This window comes from Macaca nemestrina, chromosome 3, assembly GCF_043159975.1.
Source record: "Macaca nemestrina isolate mMacNem1 chromosome 3, mMacNem.hap1, whole genome shotgun sequence".
NCBI lineage: Eukaryota > Metazoa > Chordata > Mammalia > Primates > Cercopithecidae > Macaca > Macaca nemestrina.
In genome coordinates, this window is record NC_092127.1 from 84,027,594 (window position 1) to 84,039,804 (window position 12,211).

A 12,211-nucleotide genomic window follows, 5' to 3' on the forward strand; every position below is an offset into this window, starting at 1 on the left:
CGAGTAACTGGGACTACAGGCGCCCGCCACCTCGCCCGGCTAGTTTTTTGTATTTTTTTTAGTAGAGATGGGGTTTCACCATGTTAGCCAGGATGGTCTCGATCTCCTGACCTCGTGATCCACCCGTCTCGGCCTCCCAAAGTGCTGGGATTACAGGCTTGAGCCACCGCGCCCGGCTGTATAATTTAAACCAGGTAATGTGATTCCTCCAGTTTTGTTCTTTTTGCTTAGGATAGCTGTGGTTTTTCTGGGTGTTCTGGTTCCATATAAACTTTAGGATTTTTTTTTTCTATTTTTGTGAATAATGTCGCTGGTATTTTGATAGGGATTGCATTGAATCTGTAGAATTCTTTGGATTGTTAGGACATTTTGACAGTATTGATTGTTCTGATCCATGAACACGGAATACTTTTCCATTTTGTTGTGTTCTCTTTGATTTCTTTCATGTTCTATAATTGTGATTATATTTGGTTAATTTCTAGGTATTTAATTTTATTTGTGCCTATTGTAAATGGGATTACCTTTATGATTTCTTTTTTAGATTGTTCATTGCTGGCATATAGAATTGCTACTGATATTTGTATGTTGATTTCATATTTTGCAACTTTATTGAATTTAATAGTTATAATAGTTATTTTTGTGTGTGTGTGCGGTCTTTATGTTTTCCCAAATATAAGATTGTATCATCTGCAAACAATGATGATTTGACTTCTTTCTTTCCAACCTGGATGCACTTTATTTCTTTCTCTTGTCTGGTTACTCTAGCTAGGACTTCCAGTGCTATGTTGAATAATAGTGATGAAAGTGAGCATAGTTGTCATGTTCCAGATCTTAGAGAAAAGGCTTTCTATTTTTCTCCATTCAGTGTGATACTATTTATAGGTCTGTTATATATGGTTTTTATTATGTTGAGTTACTTTCCTTCTATACCCAGTTTTTTGAGGGTTTTTTTTTAGCATGAAGGGATGTTGAATTTTATCAAAGCCTTTTCAGCATTAATTAAAATGCTCATATGGTTTTTGTTTTTTTATTCTGTTGATATGATGTATCATGATGATTTATTTATGTATGTGGAACCATCCTTGCATCTCTGGGATAAATCCCACTTGGTTGTAATGAATGATCTTTTCATTGTATTGTTGCAAATATTTTGTTGAGGATTTTTGCATCTATTTTCATCAGGGATATTGGCCTGTAGTTTTATTTTTTTATTTTTTTCCAATGTGTATTTGTCTGGTTTTGCATCAGGGTAATACTGGCCTTGTAGAATAAGTTTGAAAGTATTCCCTTCTCACCTACTTTTTGGGAGAGTTTGAGTAGGATTGGTATTAATTTTTCTTTAAATGTTTGGTAGAATTCAGCAGTGAAGGCATTGGGACCTGGGCTTTTCTTTGCTAAGAGATTTTTTTTTTTTAAGTCTTTTTTTTTTTTGTTTAATTTTTTTTTTTTGAAATGGAGTCTGGTTTTGTTGCCCAGGCTGGTGTGCAGTGGTGCCATCTTGGCTCACTGCAAGCTACACCTCCCAGGTTCACGCCATTCTCCTGCCTCAGCCTCCCGAGTAGCTGGGACTACAGGCTCCTGCCACCACGCCCGGCTAATTTTTTGTATTTTTAGTAGAGACAGGGTTTCACCATGTTAGCCAGGATGGTCTCAATCTCTTGACCTCATGATCTGCCCACCTTGGCCTCCCAATGTTAATAATTTTAAAAATTTTAAAAGGCGATTTATTATTATGGCTTCAATCTCATTACTTGTTATTGGTTCATTCTGTTTTTTTTTTTTAAATTTCTTCATGGTTTAATCTTGGTAAGTTGTATGTGTCAAGGAATTTATCTATTTCTTCTAGATTTTCCAATTTATTGGCATATAGTTATTCATGGTAGCCACTAATGATCCTTGGAATTTCTATGGTATTGACTGAAATGTCTCCTTTTTCATCTCTGATTTTTGTTCACTTTGATTATCTGTTTTTTTCTTAGTCTGGCTAAAGGTTTGTCAATTTTATTTTTTAAAAAACTTGTGTTTCATTGATCTTTTGTATTTTCTTCATTTCAATTTTATTTATTTCTGCTCTGATCTTTATTATTTTCATTTTTATAACAATTTTATTACGACAATGTATTATGAAATTCACCCTTTTCAATTGTATAATTCAGTGATTTTTAGCATATTCACAATGTTGTACAACCATCACTACTATCTAGTTCAAAGTCATTGTCATCACCCTAAAAAGAAACTCCATACCCATTAGTAGTCACTCCTCCTTTCTACCTACCACTCCAGACCCTGAAAACCATTTACACTTCTTCTTTTTTAGTTTAATTTAATTTTAATTTTAAGTTCCAGGATACAAGTGCAGTACATGCAGGTTTGTTACATAGGTAAACATGTGCCATCATGGTTTGCTGCACCTATCAACCCATCACGTAGGTGTTAAGCCTCGTATGCATTAGCTATTTATCCTGATGTTCTCCTTCCCCGGACCCACACCTCTCTGTCACAGGCCCCAGTGTATATTGTTCCCCTCCCTGTGTCCATGTGTTTTCATTGTTCAGCTCCTGCTTGTAAGTTACAATGTGCGGTGTTTGGTTTTCTGTTCCTATGGTTAGTTTGCTGAGGATAATGACTTCCAGCTTCATCCATGTCCCTGCAAAGGACATTGATCCTTGTTATTTTCTTTTACTAATTTTGGGTTTAGTTTGCTTTTGCTTTTCAAGGTCTTTAAGATGTATTGTTAGGTTGTTATTTGAAGTTTTTCTTTGCTTTTAATGTAGTAGCTATAAACTTCCCTCTTAGTATTGCTTTTGCAATATCCTATAGGTTTTGGTATGTTGTGTTTCCATTATTATTTGTTTCAAAAAATTTATAAATTTTCTTCTTAATTTCTCCATTGACCCACTGCTTATTCAAGAGTGTAGTGTTCAATTCCCATGTGTTTCTAGAGTTTCCAAAATTCCTCATGTTATTAACTTCTGTTTTTTTTTCCATTGTGGTCAAAGAAGATGCTGATGTTATATCAGGGTTTTTTCTTTTTTTTTTTAATGCTTTTAAGACTTGTTTCATAACCTAATATATGGTCTATCTTTGAGAATGGTCCATGTGCTGAGAAAAAAAATGTGGATTCTGCAGTCGTTGGATGAAATGTTCTGTAAATCTCTATTAGGTCCATTTGATCTGTAATACAGATAATTCTGATGTTTCTTTGTTGATTTTCTCTCTGAAATTTCAGACCAATGCTGAAAGTTTGGTGTTGAAGTCTCTAGCTACTATCATATTAGGATCTCTTTCTCTCTTTAGGGCTAATAATATTTGCTTTATATATCTGAGTGTTCCACTGTTGGCTGCACATATATTTATAATTCTTACATCCTCTTGCTCAACTGACCCCTTTATCATTATATAGTGACCTTCTTTGTCTCTTCTTACAGATTTTGTCTTGAATTCTATTTTGTCTGATTTATGTATAGTGACTTCTGCTCTTTTTTGGTTTCCACTGACATGAAATACTATTTTTCCATCCTTTTATTTTCAGTCTATGTGTGTGTAAGTGAAGGTGTGATTCTTGTAGGCAACAGATCATTCAGTCTCGTCTTTTTATCCATTTAGTCACTCTATATCTTTTTATTGGAGGGTTTAGTTCATTTACATTCAAGTTATTAAGAACTTACTCTTGCCATTTTGTCATTTGTTTTCTTGTTGTTTTGTGATCTTCTCTTCCTTCTTTTTTTTCTTCCTATCTTCCTCCCCCTCTGAGGATATCCAGAAATGCTATCCAAGAGCCAAGGCCTGGAATAGGGGACCCCAAGAGTCTGCTTGGTGCTCTACCCCACTGTGGTCAAGCTAGTACCTAAGATGTAAGAAAAAGTTCTCTTTACGTTTTCCTCTGCTTTTCTCAAGCAGAAGGAGTGTCTCACTGTTGCCACCACACCTGATAATGTACGTGGGCACACCTGAATTCAGCATATCTAAGAGCCCAAGTACCATGGCATACTACCTGGGTATTGCTGCTGGTTATTCAGGGCCCAAAGGCACATTAGTTTGCAGGTGATGAAACCTTCCAGGACTGGGTCCTTGCCTTCAAGGCAGTGGGTTTCCTTCTGGCCCAGGGTGTGTCTAGAAATGTTGTCTTGGAGCTAGGCCCTGGAGTAGGGTCTCAACACTCTGCCCAGTGCCCTATCCTACTGTGGCTGAGCTGGTGTACAAGATGCAAAACAAAGTCCTTTTTACTCTTTACTCTTACATTAAGCAGAAGGAAGGTGTTACTTTCATTCCCACAAGCTGCACTGTTTGGGGCTGAGGGAAGGGTGGTGCAAGCACTCCTTAGCTGACCTGGCTGGTGTCTCCCCAAGTCATGTGCCATGCTAATACAATAGCTCTGAGCCCAACCTAGCACCAGGAGTTGCCTAGGAATTGCAGTCCTTGGGCCTTAGACTGCCTTGCCAGTTTATCTAAAATCCTGGAACACTTTGGCCCACAGTGGTGAGACTTGCCAAGTAACTCAAGTTTTGACTGTTAGTATAGACAATTCCCCTCTGACTGGGTCTGGTCCACATGCTATCTCCATGTGCAGGCACTGGCTAAGCCCAGCACCACTTTACTCTCCACTGTGATAGTGCAGCATTGAGTTAAATATAGTCACCCTGTTGCTGCACTCTCCCTCCTCAAAGTACAAGGATTATCTCTCCATACCAAACAACTGGTGACAGGAAATGGGACATGTATGGCCTCAGGGACTCAAGACTGTCTCTCCTACCCTCCTCAGAGGACACTTAACAAATTTGTGTGTCATCCTTGCAGAAGAGCCATTCTAATCTCTGTATCATTCCAATTTTAGTGTTATGTGCTACGCTAATATGTATTAGCACTCATATTTATTATAGTCCGGGTATATAATGTCACCAGGGCCAGTCCTACAATGTTAGTAGGAATGTAGAATGCTTTTATATTCTAGGAGAGTGTACTTCCAGTAGGGACCAGTTTGCCACATAAATTATAAGCCAGATCAGAAAACATTTTATAGTAGATTTTCCATTTGGTGTGGCCAGGATTCTTAATAACGTAGCATAGTCCTTGTATATTCTGGTGATAGAATACCACGTTGAGTGGTGCAAACCTCATCTCTACCCCTGTTCCCTCTACTTTAGAGGTATGTGTGTGTTTTGTTGTTTTTCTTTCCCATATTCCTTTACTACTTTGGGGGAAGGAGTATCATGGGTATGTTCCTGATTAGTTCCTCCAAACTAATCTCATTTGCGTTATTCCTAAGTGAAAATCTCCTCAGGCTTTTACTATGCCTTGTCGAGGAGGCATCCACATGGTGTGAATTATCTGGTGGACTGATGTCTGTCTGTCTGTCTGTCTTTCTTTCTTTCTTTCTTTCTTTCTTTCTTTCTTTCTTTCTTTCTTTCTTTCTTTCCTTCTTTTGTCTTTCTTTTCTTTTCCTTCTTTTCTCTTTCCTTTCCTTCCTTCCTTCCTTCCTTCCCTCCCTCCTTCCTTCCTTCCTTCCTTCCTTCCTTCCTTCCTTCCTTCCTTCCTTCCTTCCCTCCCTCCCTCCCTCCCTCCCTCCCTCCCTCCCTCCTTCCTTCCTTCCTTCCTTCCTTCCTTCCTTCCTTCCTTCCTTCCTTCCTTCCTTCCTTCCTTCCTTCCTTCCTTTCTTTCTCTCTTTCTTTCTTTCTTTCTTTTGTCGTTCTTTTCTTTTCCTTCTTTTCTCTTTCCTTTCCTTTCTTTCCTTCCTTTCTTCCTTCCTTCCTTCCTTCCTTTCTTTCTTTCTTTCTTTCTTTCTTTCTTTCTTTCTTTCTTTCTTTCTTTCTTTCTTTCTTTCTTTCTTTCTTTCTTTCTTTCTTTCTGTCTTTCTTTCTGTCTTTCTTTCTGTCTTTCTTGTGTGTCTTTCTTGTGTGTCTTTCTTGTGTGTCTTTCTGTGTAGAAGAGCTGGAAAACAGAACATTAATTCCTTGAATCTCTAAGATAGGGGACTAAATGTGATTCACGTTCACTATACAAATGCACTTACATAAGGTTTGGAAGAAAGAAGTGAGGTTCAGGCCATTCTTCTGGTTCTGCTGGCAAATGCTATCCTGCATACCCAATTTGGTGGTTGTGTCCTGATCATGGGGTGGTGGCTGTCAAGTTTTGCAGGTAGGTTTTTTGATTATAGAGCAGCGATTTTATTCATAGCTTAGTGTGATTTTCAGTCATATCTGAAAACTCAGTTTGGCGTTTGTTTATTCAGCTTCCTAATGACTGTAAAATAAGTTTCTGCTTAACTAGAATAGATACATTATTTACCACTGGACTTCAACCAATGTGAACTTTGCATAATTTTCTCTATTCTTATTTTTCCTCTGGGATTTGGCTTAGGAAATCTTAGGAAGTTTCTAGCAAGGATTTTGGATATCTGCTACCATACCACCATCATTTCTGGAGGTCTGTTTATAATCAATTTCAGGTAACGAAATTTCAGATATTTGTGTAATCAAAGCTTTGTTTTCCTTGCATTTTTGTTTTGGGAGTTTACTTTTAAGAAGATTGGTTTCTTGACGATTTTATAGACACCCTACCATTTTCAAAGACTTGTTGGTAATACAAATCCCAGTGATTTTACTATAAACCAGAAACTAGCTTCTTTATGAATCATTTTCTGTTGGTTGGTTTGTTGTTGTTGTTGTTTGTTTGTTTTATTGCTCTTTACCATCTTGCTTTCATGAAGCTCAGGGTAATGAAAGGGTCTGAAGTAAGCTGACTGATAAAGCTGACATGTACTTTCTCTGTTCCCTGTATTTGTATCTATTAGATCTTAACTGAGAATGTAAGAGAGGTAGGAGTAAATCTTCCTGTAGAATAACTAAGCTGATTGTGGAAGAAACTGTAGACTTTAGTGTTAAAAGAGGAAGTGACTGTGAGTGCTCTAGGTAGACAGAGCAATATTTGACAAATGCAGTGACCTGGATATGAGAATAAACATGGTGGCCTCTGCAAACTGTCGGCAAGTATTGGAGCCAGAGTGAGTGTGGTGGGCTAACACTGAAAAAAAGATTAGTGCATTCCTGGTGGCCAAATGAGAAAAAGATCAGAGCATTTTACTTCTCCAATCCTAATAGATCCCACAGTCCCGTGTAGCCCAGTTTCTTTATGGAGGGGGGCCTCTAAAAAAGCCGAGTCTGAGTAATCAAAAAATCATCAAGCAACTCTAATCTTAACTGTACTTTTCAAAAAATATAAAAATCATTACTTTCCTCTATCCAATTTCTGTTTTCTATTCCTCCTATTTTCTAACACCCAAAAACTACCTCTGTAAACTCTTAATCCTTCAGTATTTTCTTGACATCCAGCTCTCATCTTTTCCCTTCTCCCTCTCTTTCCTTTTCACTTATCTATCTCTTTATTAAGTTTACTTAATGTCTCCAAGTCTTTCTCATTCTCTGGTCATTTATTTGTCTAACCTCCTAATAACTACATCCTAAAAGATCCAGAATAGGTCTAGAGGTAGAACTTTCTTGAGAGAGCAGGAAAGAAAGACAGGAGCTCTGCGTACTTTTATAAATGCAGTGGCCAAGTACACTTAGAAACTTGTACTTAATTCTGGATCTAGTTGCAGTCACGGGACGATTTTTAGCCAGGGAGTGATGTAGTAAGATTTGCATGTTAGAATGTTTCCTTTTATGGAGTTGCAGAGAATAAACAAATAATTACTTCAGTTACATAAACATAGTAGTGCTGAGCATTTATTAAATTTACATATATAATGACTATCATAGGCAATAAGGAAACTTATAATTACAAGTAACTTTAAACAACTGAGCTAAATGTAAACAGATAATCAGGATCGAAGAAAAAAGGTCTGCAAAAATGAGTGTTGTGATAGTTTCTTTTATTCAGCTCCAAACTTACCTCACAGTTGTTGTTGGAGCAGTGAGTAAACCAGCTTACTAATTTACAGCAATTGTGGTAGTCGACTTCAAAAGTGATTTCTTGGGAGTGTGTTTTGAGAAGTTGAGGACCAAACAATAAAATGTAAATTTAATGTTAGAGACTATAAGGACTGAGTATACTGCTTTCTAGAATGTAAGAGTCAGGAACATGAATAAATAGATTCCTAGAGCATAAATGGTTAATATGTCTATCAACTATGTGGTATCTGTTATTTTTCTCAGATTTGATAGATGCTACACTAATAGTATTTTAGTCTGGAAGAATTTTAAAGCAGATGTGTTTTATTCATTTTTGACATAGAAAAACAAATCTCTGTAGGGTGCCTGGGAAAGTCTGATTCTAAGTATCATGCTGTCTGGACATGCCTATGCCATAATATGCATTCTCACATAACCGGTTTGTGATGTGGTATGATCTTATGGTGACTAATTGAATTTTGAGAAAGTTTGCCAATGACACTGATTTTAGGGTATGTTGACCCTTTCTTTTCTGCAGGAGATTGAGACATCTTGATGCTCCTTCTGATTTGTAATGGGGGACTTAGTAAGATACAACATAAAGACATCCTCTAAGGGATGGCCCCTAGCCAACAGGTCTTGTGTGCATTACTTATGACATGTGGGAAGTATCTGTAGATAGTCAGCACATAGGCAATAGTTCTCTTTATTTTCTCTGCAAGAGACTAGCTATCAGGCACCAGACAATGTTCGTGTTGTCATCAGGTGTGATTGCCAGGATGAACATAAAACAACAAACATATCTAACCCACCAGTAGGGCTGCTTTTCCACTTTCCTTTCCCATTGGGTGTGGCTTTGTGATTCTACTAAGATCAAGAGAGAGGAAAAGAGAGTTTGGCAGTTTGGAAGAGCTGCATGGAAGACGTGATACTTGAAAGAAAGATAGTTAGGTTTAGTGAAGTAGGAAAATAATCAGGGCAAAAAGAGAAACAGGAACAAAAGTTGAGCTGTATGATAATGAGGTGCCCATGAGCAGAGGGAGTTCATGCTCAGTGAGGACAAGAAGATGCTCAACCAAATGAATCTAACTTGCTCTTTATTTAAAAGTCACTGGGGATACACAATCTACATAGTATCAAGTAAAGGATGGCCTGTTTAGCTTGTAAATGATGACAAAATTTAGTGATTCAGAAAACAATGACCTGTTTCACATTTATTCATTAGGCTGAATTTTGTGTTCTATTTTTATATTCAAACTCTATACCTGTTCCCCTTCTCACTGTACTACAATGCTGAAATGTATTTATTTTAATCTATAGGTTAACATTCAGAATCAACTAATCAGGAATTTCTTCAGTTTTATGCATGAAGGGTATGTTTCACAAGTATAAAAAGAAAAAATTTAAAAATGTTTGATATAAGAAAATATCTGGCTGTTTGGGTCCTTTCTTTTGAAAATGGGAGTATTCTAGAAACAATTTTACCTGTACCTTAGGATTGCAAATGGAAATCCTTGATATTTACATTTTAGTGTCTTTTTAATGCTTACTATGAATTCTACATCATCAGATATGTGGTGGCAAAGGTATAATTTTTCTGAAAAATTATATTTTTTAGCAAGAATATTTGCATGCAAAGCATCTTATTTTTTTCTGAATGTCATGCTTTTCCTGGAAACCATTAATTTTCTTTCAGTATTTTTCTATTTTCTACAGTCTGTTGATAGTGGTGGGAAACTTGAACTTGAAACACTGTTTAGCCATGTAGATCTTGAAATTAGTATGTCTTTCTCAATGAGGGAGAGCATTTGAATTGGTAATTAGTGTTGATTCAGGATAGAAATACTGAAGCAACATTTTGCTGTGCAATGACATAAAAATTTCAAAATGAAAATTATAAGAAGGTTGCCAAAAAAAAAGACGTCTTGAAGTTCAAACCCTCCAGAAAAATTTGCTAAAACTAGCAGTGATTTTCCACAGGTCTAGTAATGACTCTGAGTTAAGCTTTTAACTAAAAAAAAAAAGCATTTTTTTTTTTTTTAAATTTCACTGGCAAAGTTAAACAAAATCAACTATAAAGGAAACCAAATGAAAAAAATTAAACAATCTTTTAAAGTTCTACAGATGATCCTAATGTCCTGCCACGGTTGAGAAATCCTGCTTTGTTCTTGATGGATGACCTTTTCCTTGGCTCACTTAGCCTCAATTTCTGAAAGTAAAATATTTCTTAATTTCATATTAAGTCAATAGTACATACTCTTCACCTAGGAAACAGACATTCTTAGGTACTATAACCTTTATTATTCTATTCTTCTCTAGCAATTTTCTATGATTTACCCCACCCCTTTTGTAAATCATCATCTATTCTTTCTACTACCATCTCTTCCTAAATCTCTTCACTCTGTAACTTTATCATTTTGCAGCTATTATTTTTCTCACCTGAAATTGCTCTCCCCCTTTTTCTTACCACACTTTACTTTTGGCCTGTCTGTCTACTTGGATTGTTGGTTAAGCAACGCTGTTCCCTCACGATCTCACAGGCTGGTTCTGCCTAGTCATTCAAACCATTTGAGATGCTGTCTGAGATCATGAAAGCTTGGTCCAGCTTAGAAAAACTTCCATTCTATTCATCTGGCCAAACTCCTTTCTACATGTAAAATGCAGTATGAATTTTGCCTCCTGATGAAAAGTAGAAAAAGGTACCCATGGATCCTGAATTTTTGGCATGATAAAAACACCAGTTACTCACCGCGCATCAAATGAAGACCCACCCATCAAGGACACATTTCTAGAGATCATGGCTTTGTTTTGAAACCTTTTCAGTGATATCCCATGATGATTTTAGACATTTTCTGTGAAGACAAAAGAGTCATTTTGTAAATATCCCTTTGATATTTAAATAATCATATAAACTTTCTGAAAGCTTCTTGAAGGATGAACATTAAAGTTTAAGTGCTTGAAAACTGTATTATATTTTCTTCAGTGAATTTTGCGTAGGGTTTGGTTCTATGGACTTTTCTTTCGCCATATCTAAGCCACTCTGACAATGAGTTGAAGGGAACTAACATCATGTAAAAACAAACAAAATCAATGTGTAAGCATAGGGCTGGGCCATTGGCTTAGCTGTAGCACCTGTGAGAAGGTCTTGAGGTTATTAATAGAGAACATCAGCAATCAGTTAAGAATAGGACTTGGATTTGAAAAAACACAATAGAAAATTAGCATCAATAAAGATGTAATACAAAAATGAAGCGGGCTATAGTTTTTTTTCCTTAGTTTTGGTTGAACTTCATTTAAAGTATCATTTTTACTTCTGCAGAGCATGAGTTTAGAAAAAGACATAGACATCTCAAGAATTCAGTGGGGAGAAACCAGGAGGGTAAGGAGATCTGCGTGAGGAATAGTTAAACGAAAGAGGCATTGGCCTGCAAAAGAGTGAACTAACTGGAGCATCCAGTCACCATTTTCAAATACTTGAGAGGCTCTTATGTGAAAGGTACACACAACTTGTTCTGTAAATACTAGTGAGGGAGAGGCTTGGGACACAGGGTATGTTTATAAGGATGCAGAACTCCCAAATTCATGATATAAAATTTTTGATTTTTGAGAAAACTTATTTCTGATATTCTAGGATTTATAACACTTTCCTACATGTTAATTTCTTAGTGGGTTGTCTCTTCCATTTAATGTATAATTTAATAAGTTGACCTAATTTATTCTATAGAACAAGTTCCATAATATTATATTATTGACCTTTTCTTGGACTTAAGTTTCCTCATCTTATTACATACTATTCCCTATGTAAATGTAATCATTGTCCAGCAGAACAAAAAAAAAGTGTTAAATATTTTACATGTACTGAGTTTAAGGGGGTGGAAAGAATGATTTTAACTCAGGTAAGTTGTTTAGGGAAGGCAGGAGAATGACTAGGTTCATTGATTTTCCAATATCATAACTTTATCTGTACATATGATAATTTTAATGGATTATATCTACCTATCCAAATTCACAGCTGAGAAAATATTTCAGATTAATATCAGATATTATTCAGGGCAATTGGACAAAAGCACAGTTATTCTTCTTGATGAAAAAAATGAATTTAAGGGGGCCTCTTCTCTTGGAAGCTTATTCGTTTTCTATTCAGTGTGAATTAATCAGAATAAAGCTTTAAAAAACCTGAAAACAATGTTTAAACTCTTTTAAAATATATATTTGATTTTTAAAACTTCACAAATGGGTACATATTTTCAATTTTTAATTTTTTTTTTTGAGATGGAGTTTCGCTCTTTCGCCCAGGCTGGAGTGCAGTGGCGGGATCTTGACTC

At 36.2% G+C, this 12,211-nt stretch overlaps 1 long non-coding RNA gene across 2 annotated transcripts in view; it reads right to left on the bottom strand.

The window, feature by feature from the left end:
- The window catches only part of LOC105486318 (uncharacterized), an 85,050-nt gene that overhangs the window by 8,144 nt on the left and 64,695 nt on the right, over positions 1–12,211 (bottom strand). The window contains exon 2 of one of the 2 annotated variants that reach the window (XR_011621129.1): positions 10,636–10,738. This is a non-coding gene — a long non-coding RNA (uncharacterized lncRNA). Of the gene's footprint in view, positions 1–5,878; positions 10,739–12,211 lie in introns of those variants that run through there. The other variant, XR_011621128.1, reaches the window with a different exon arrangement.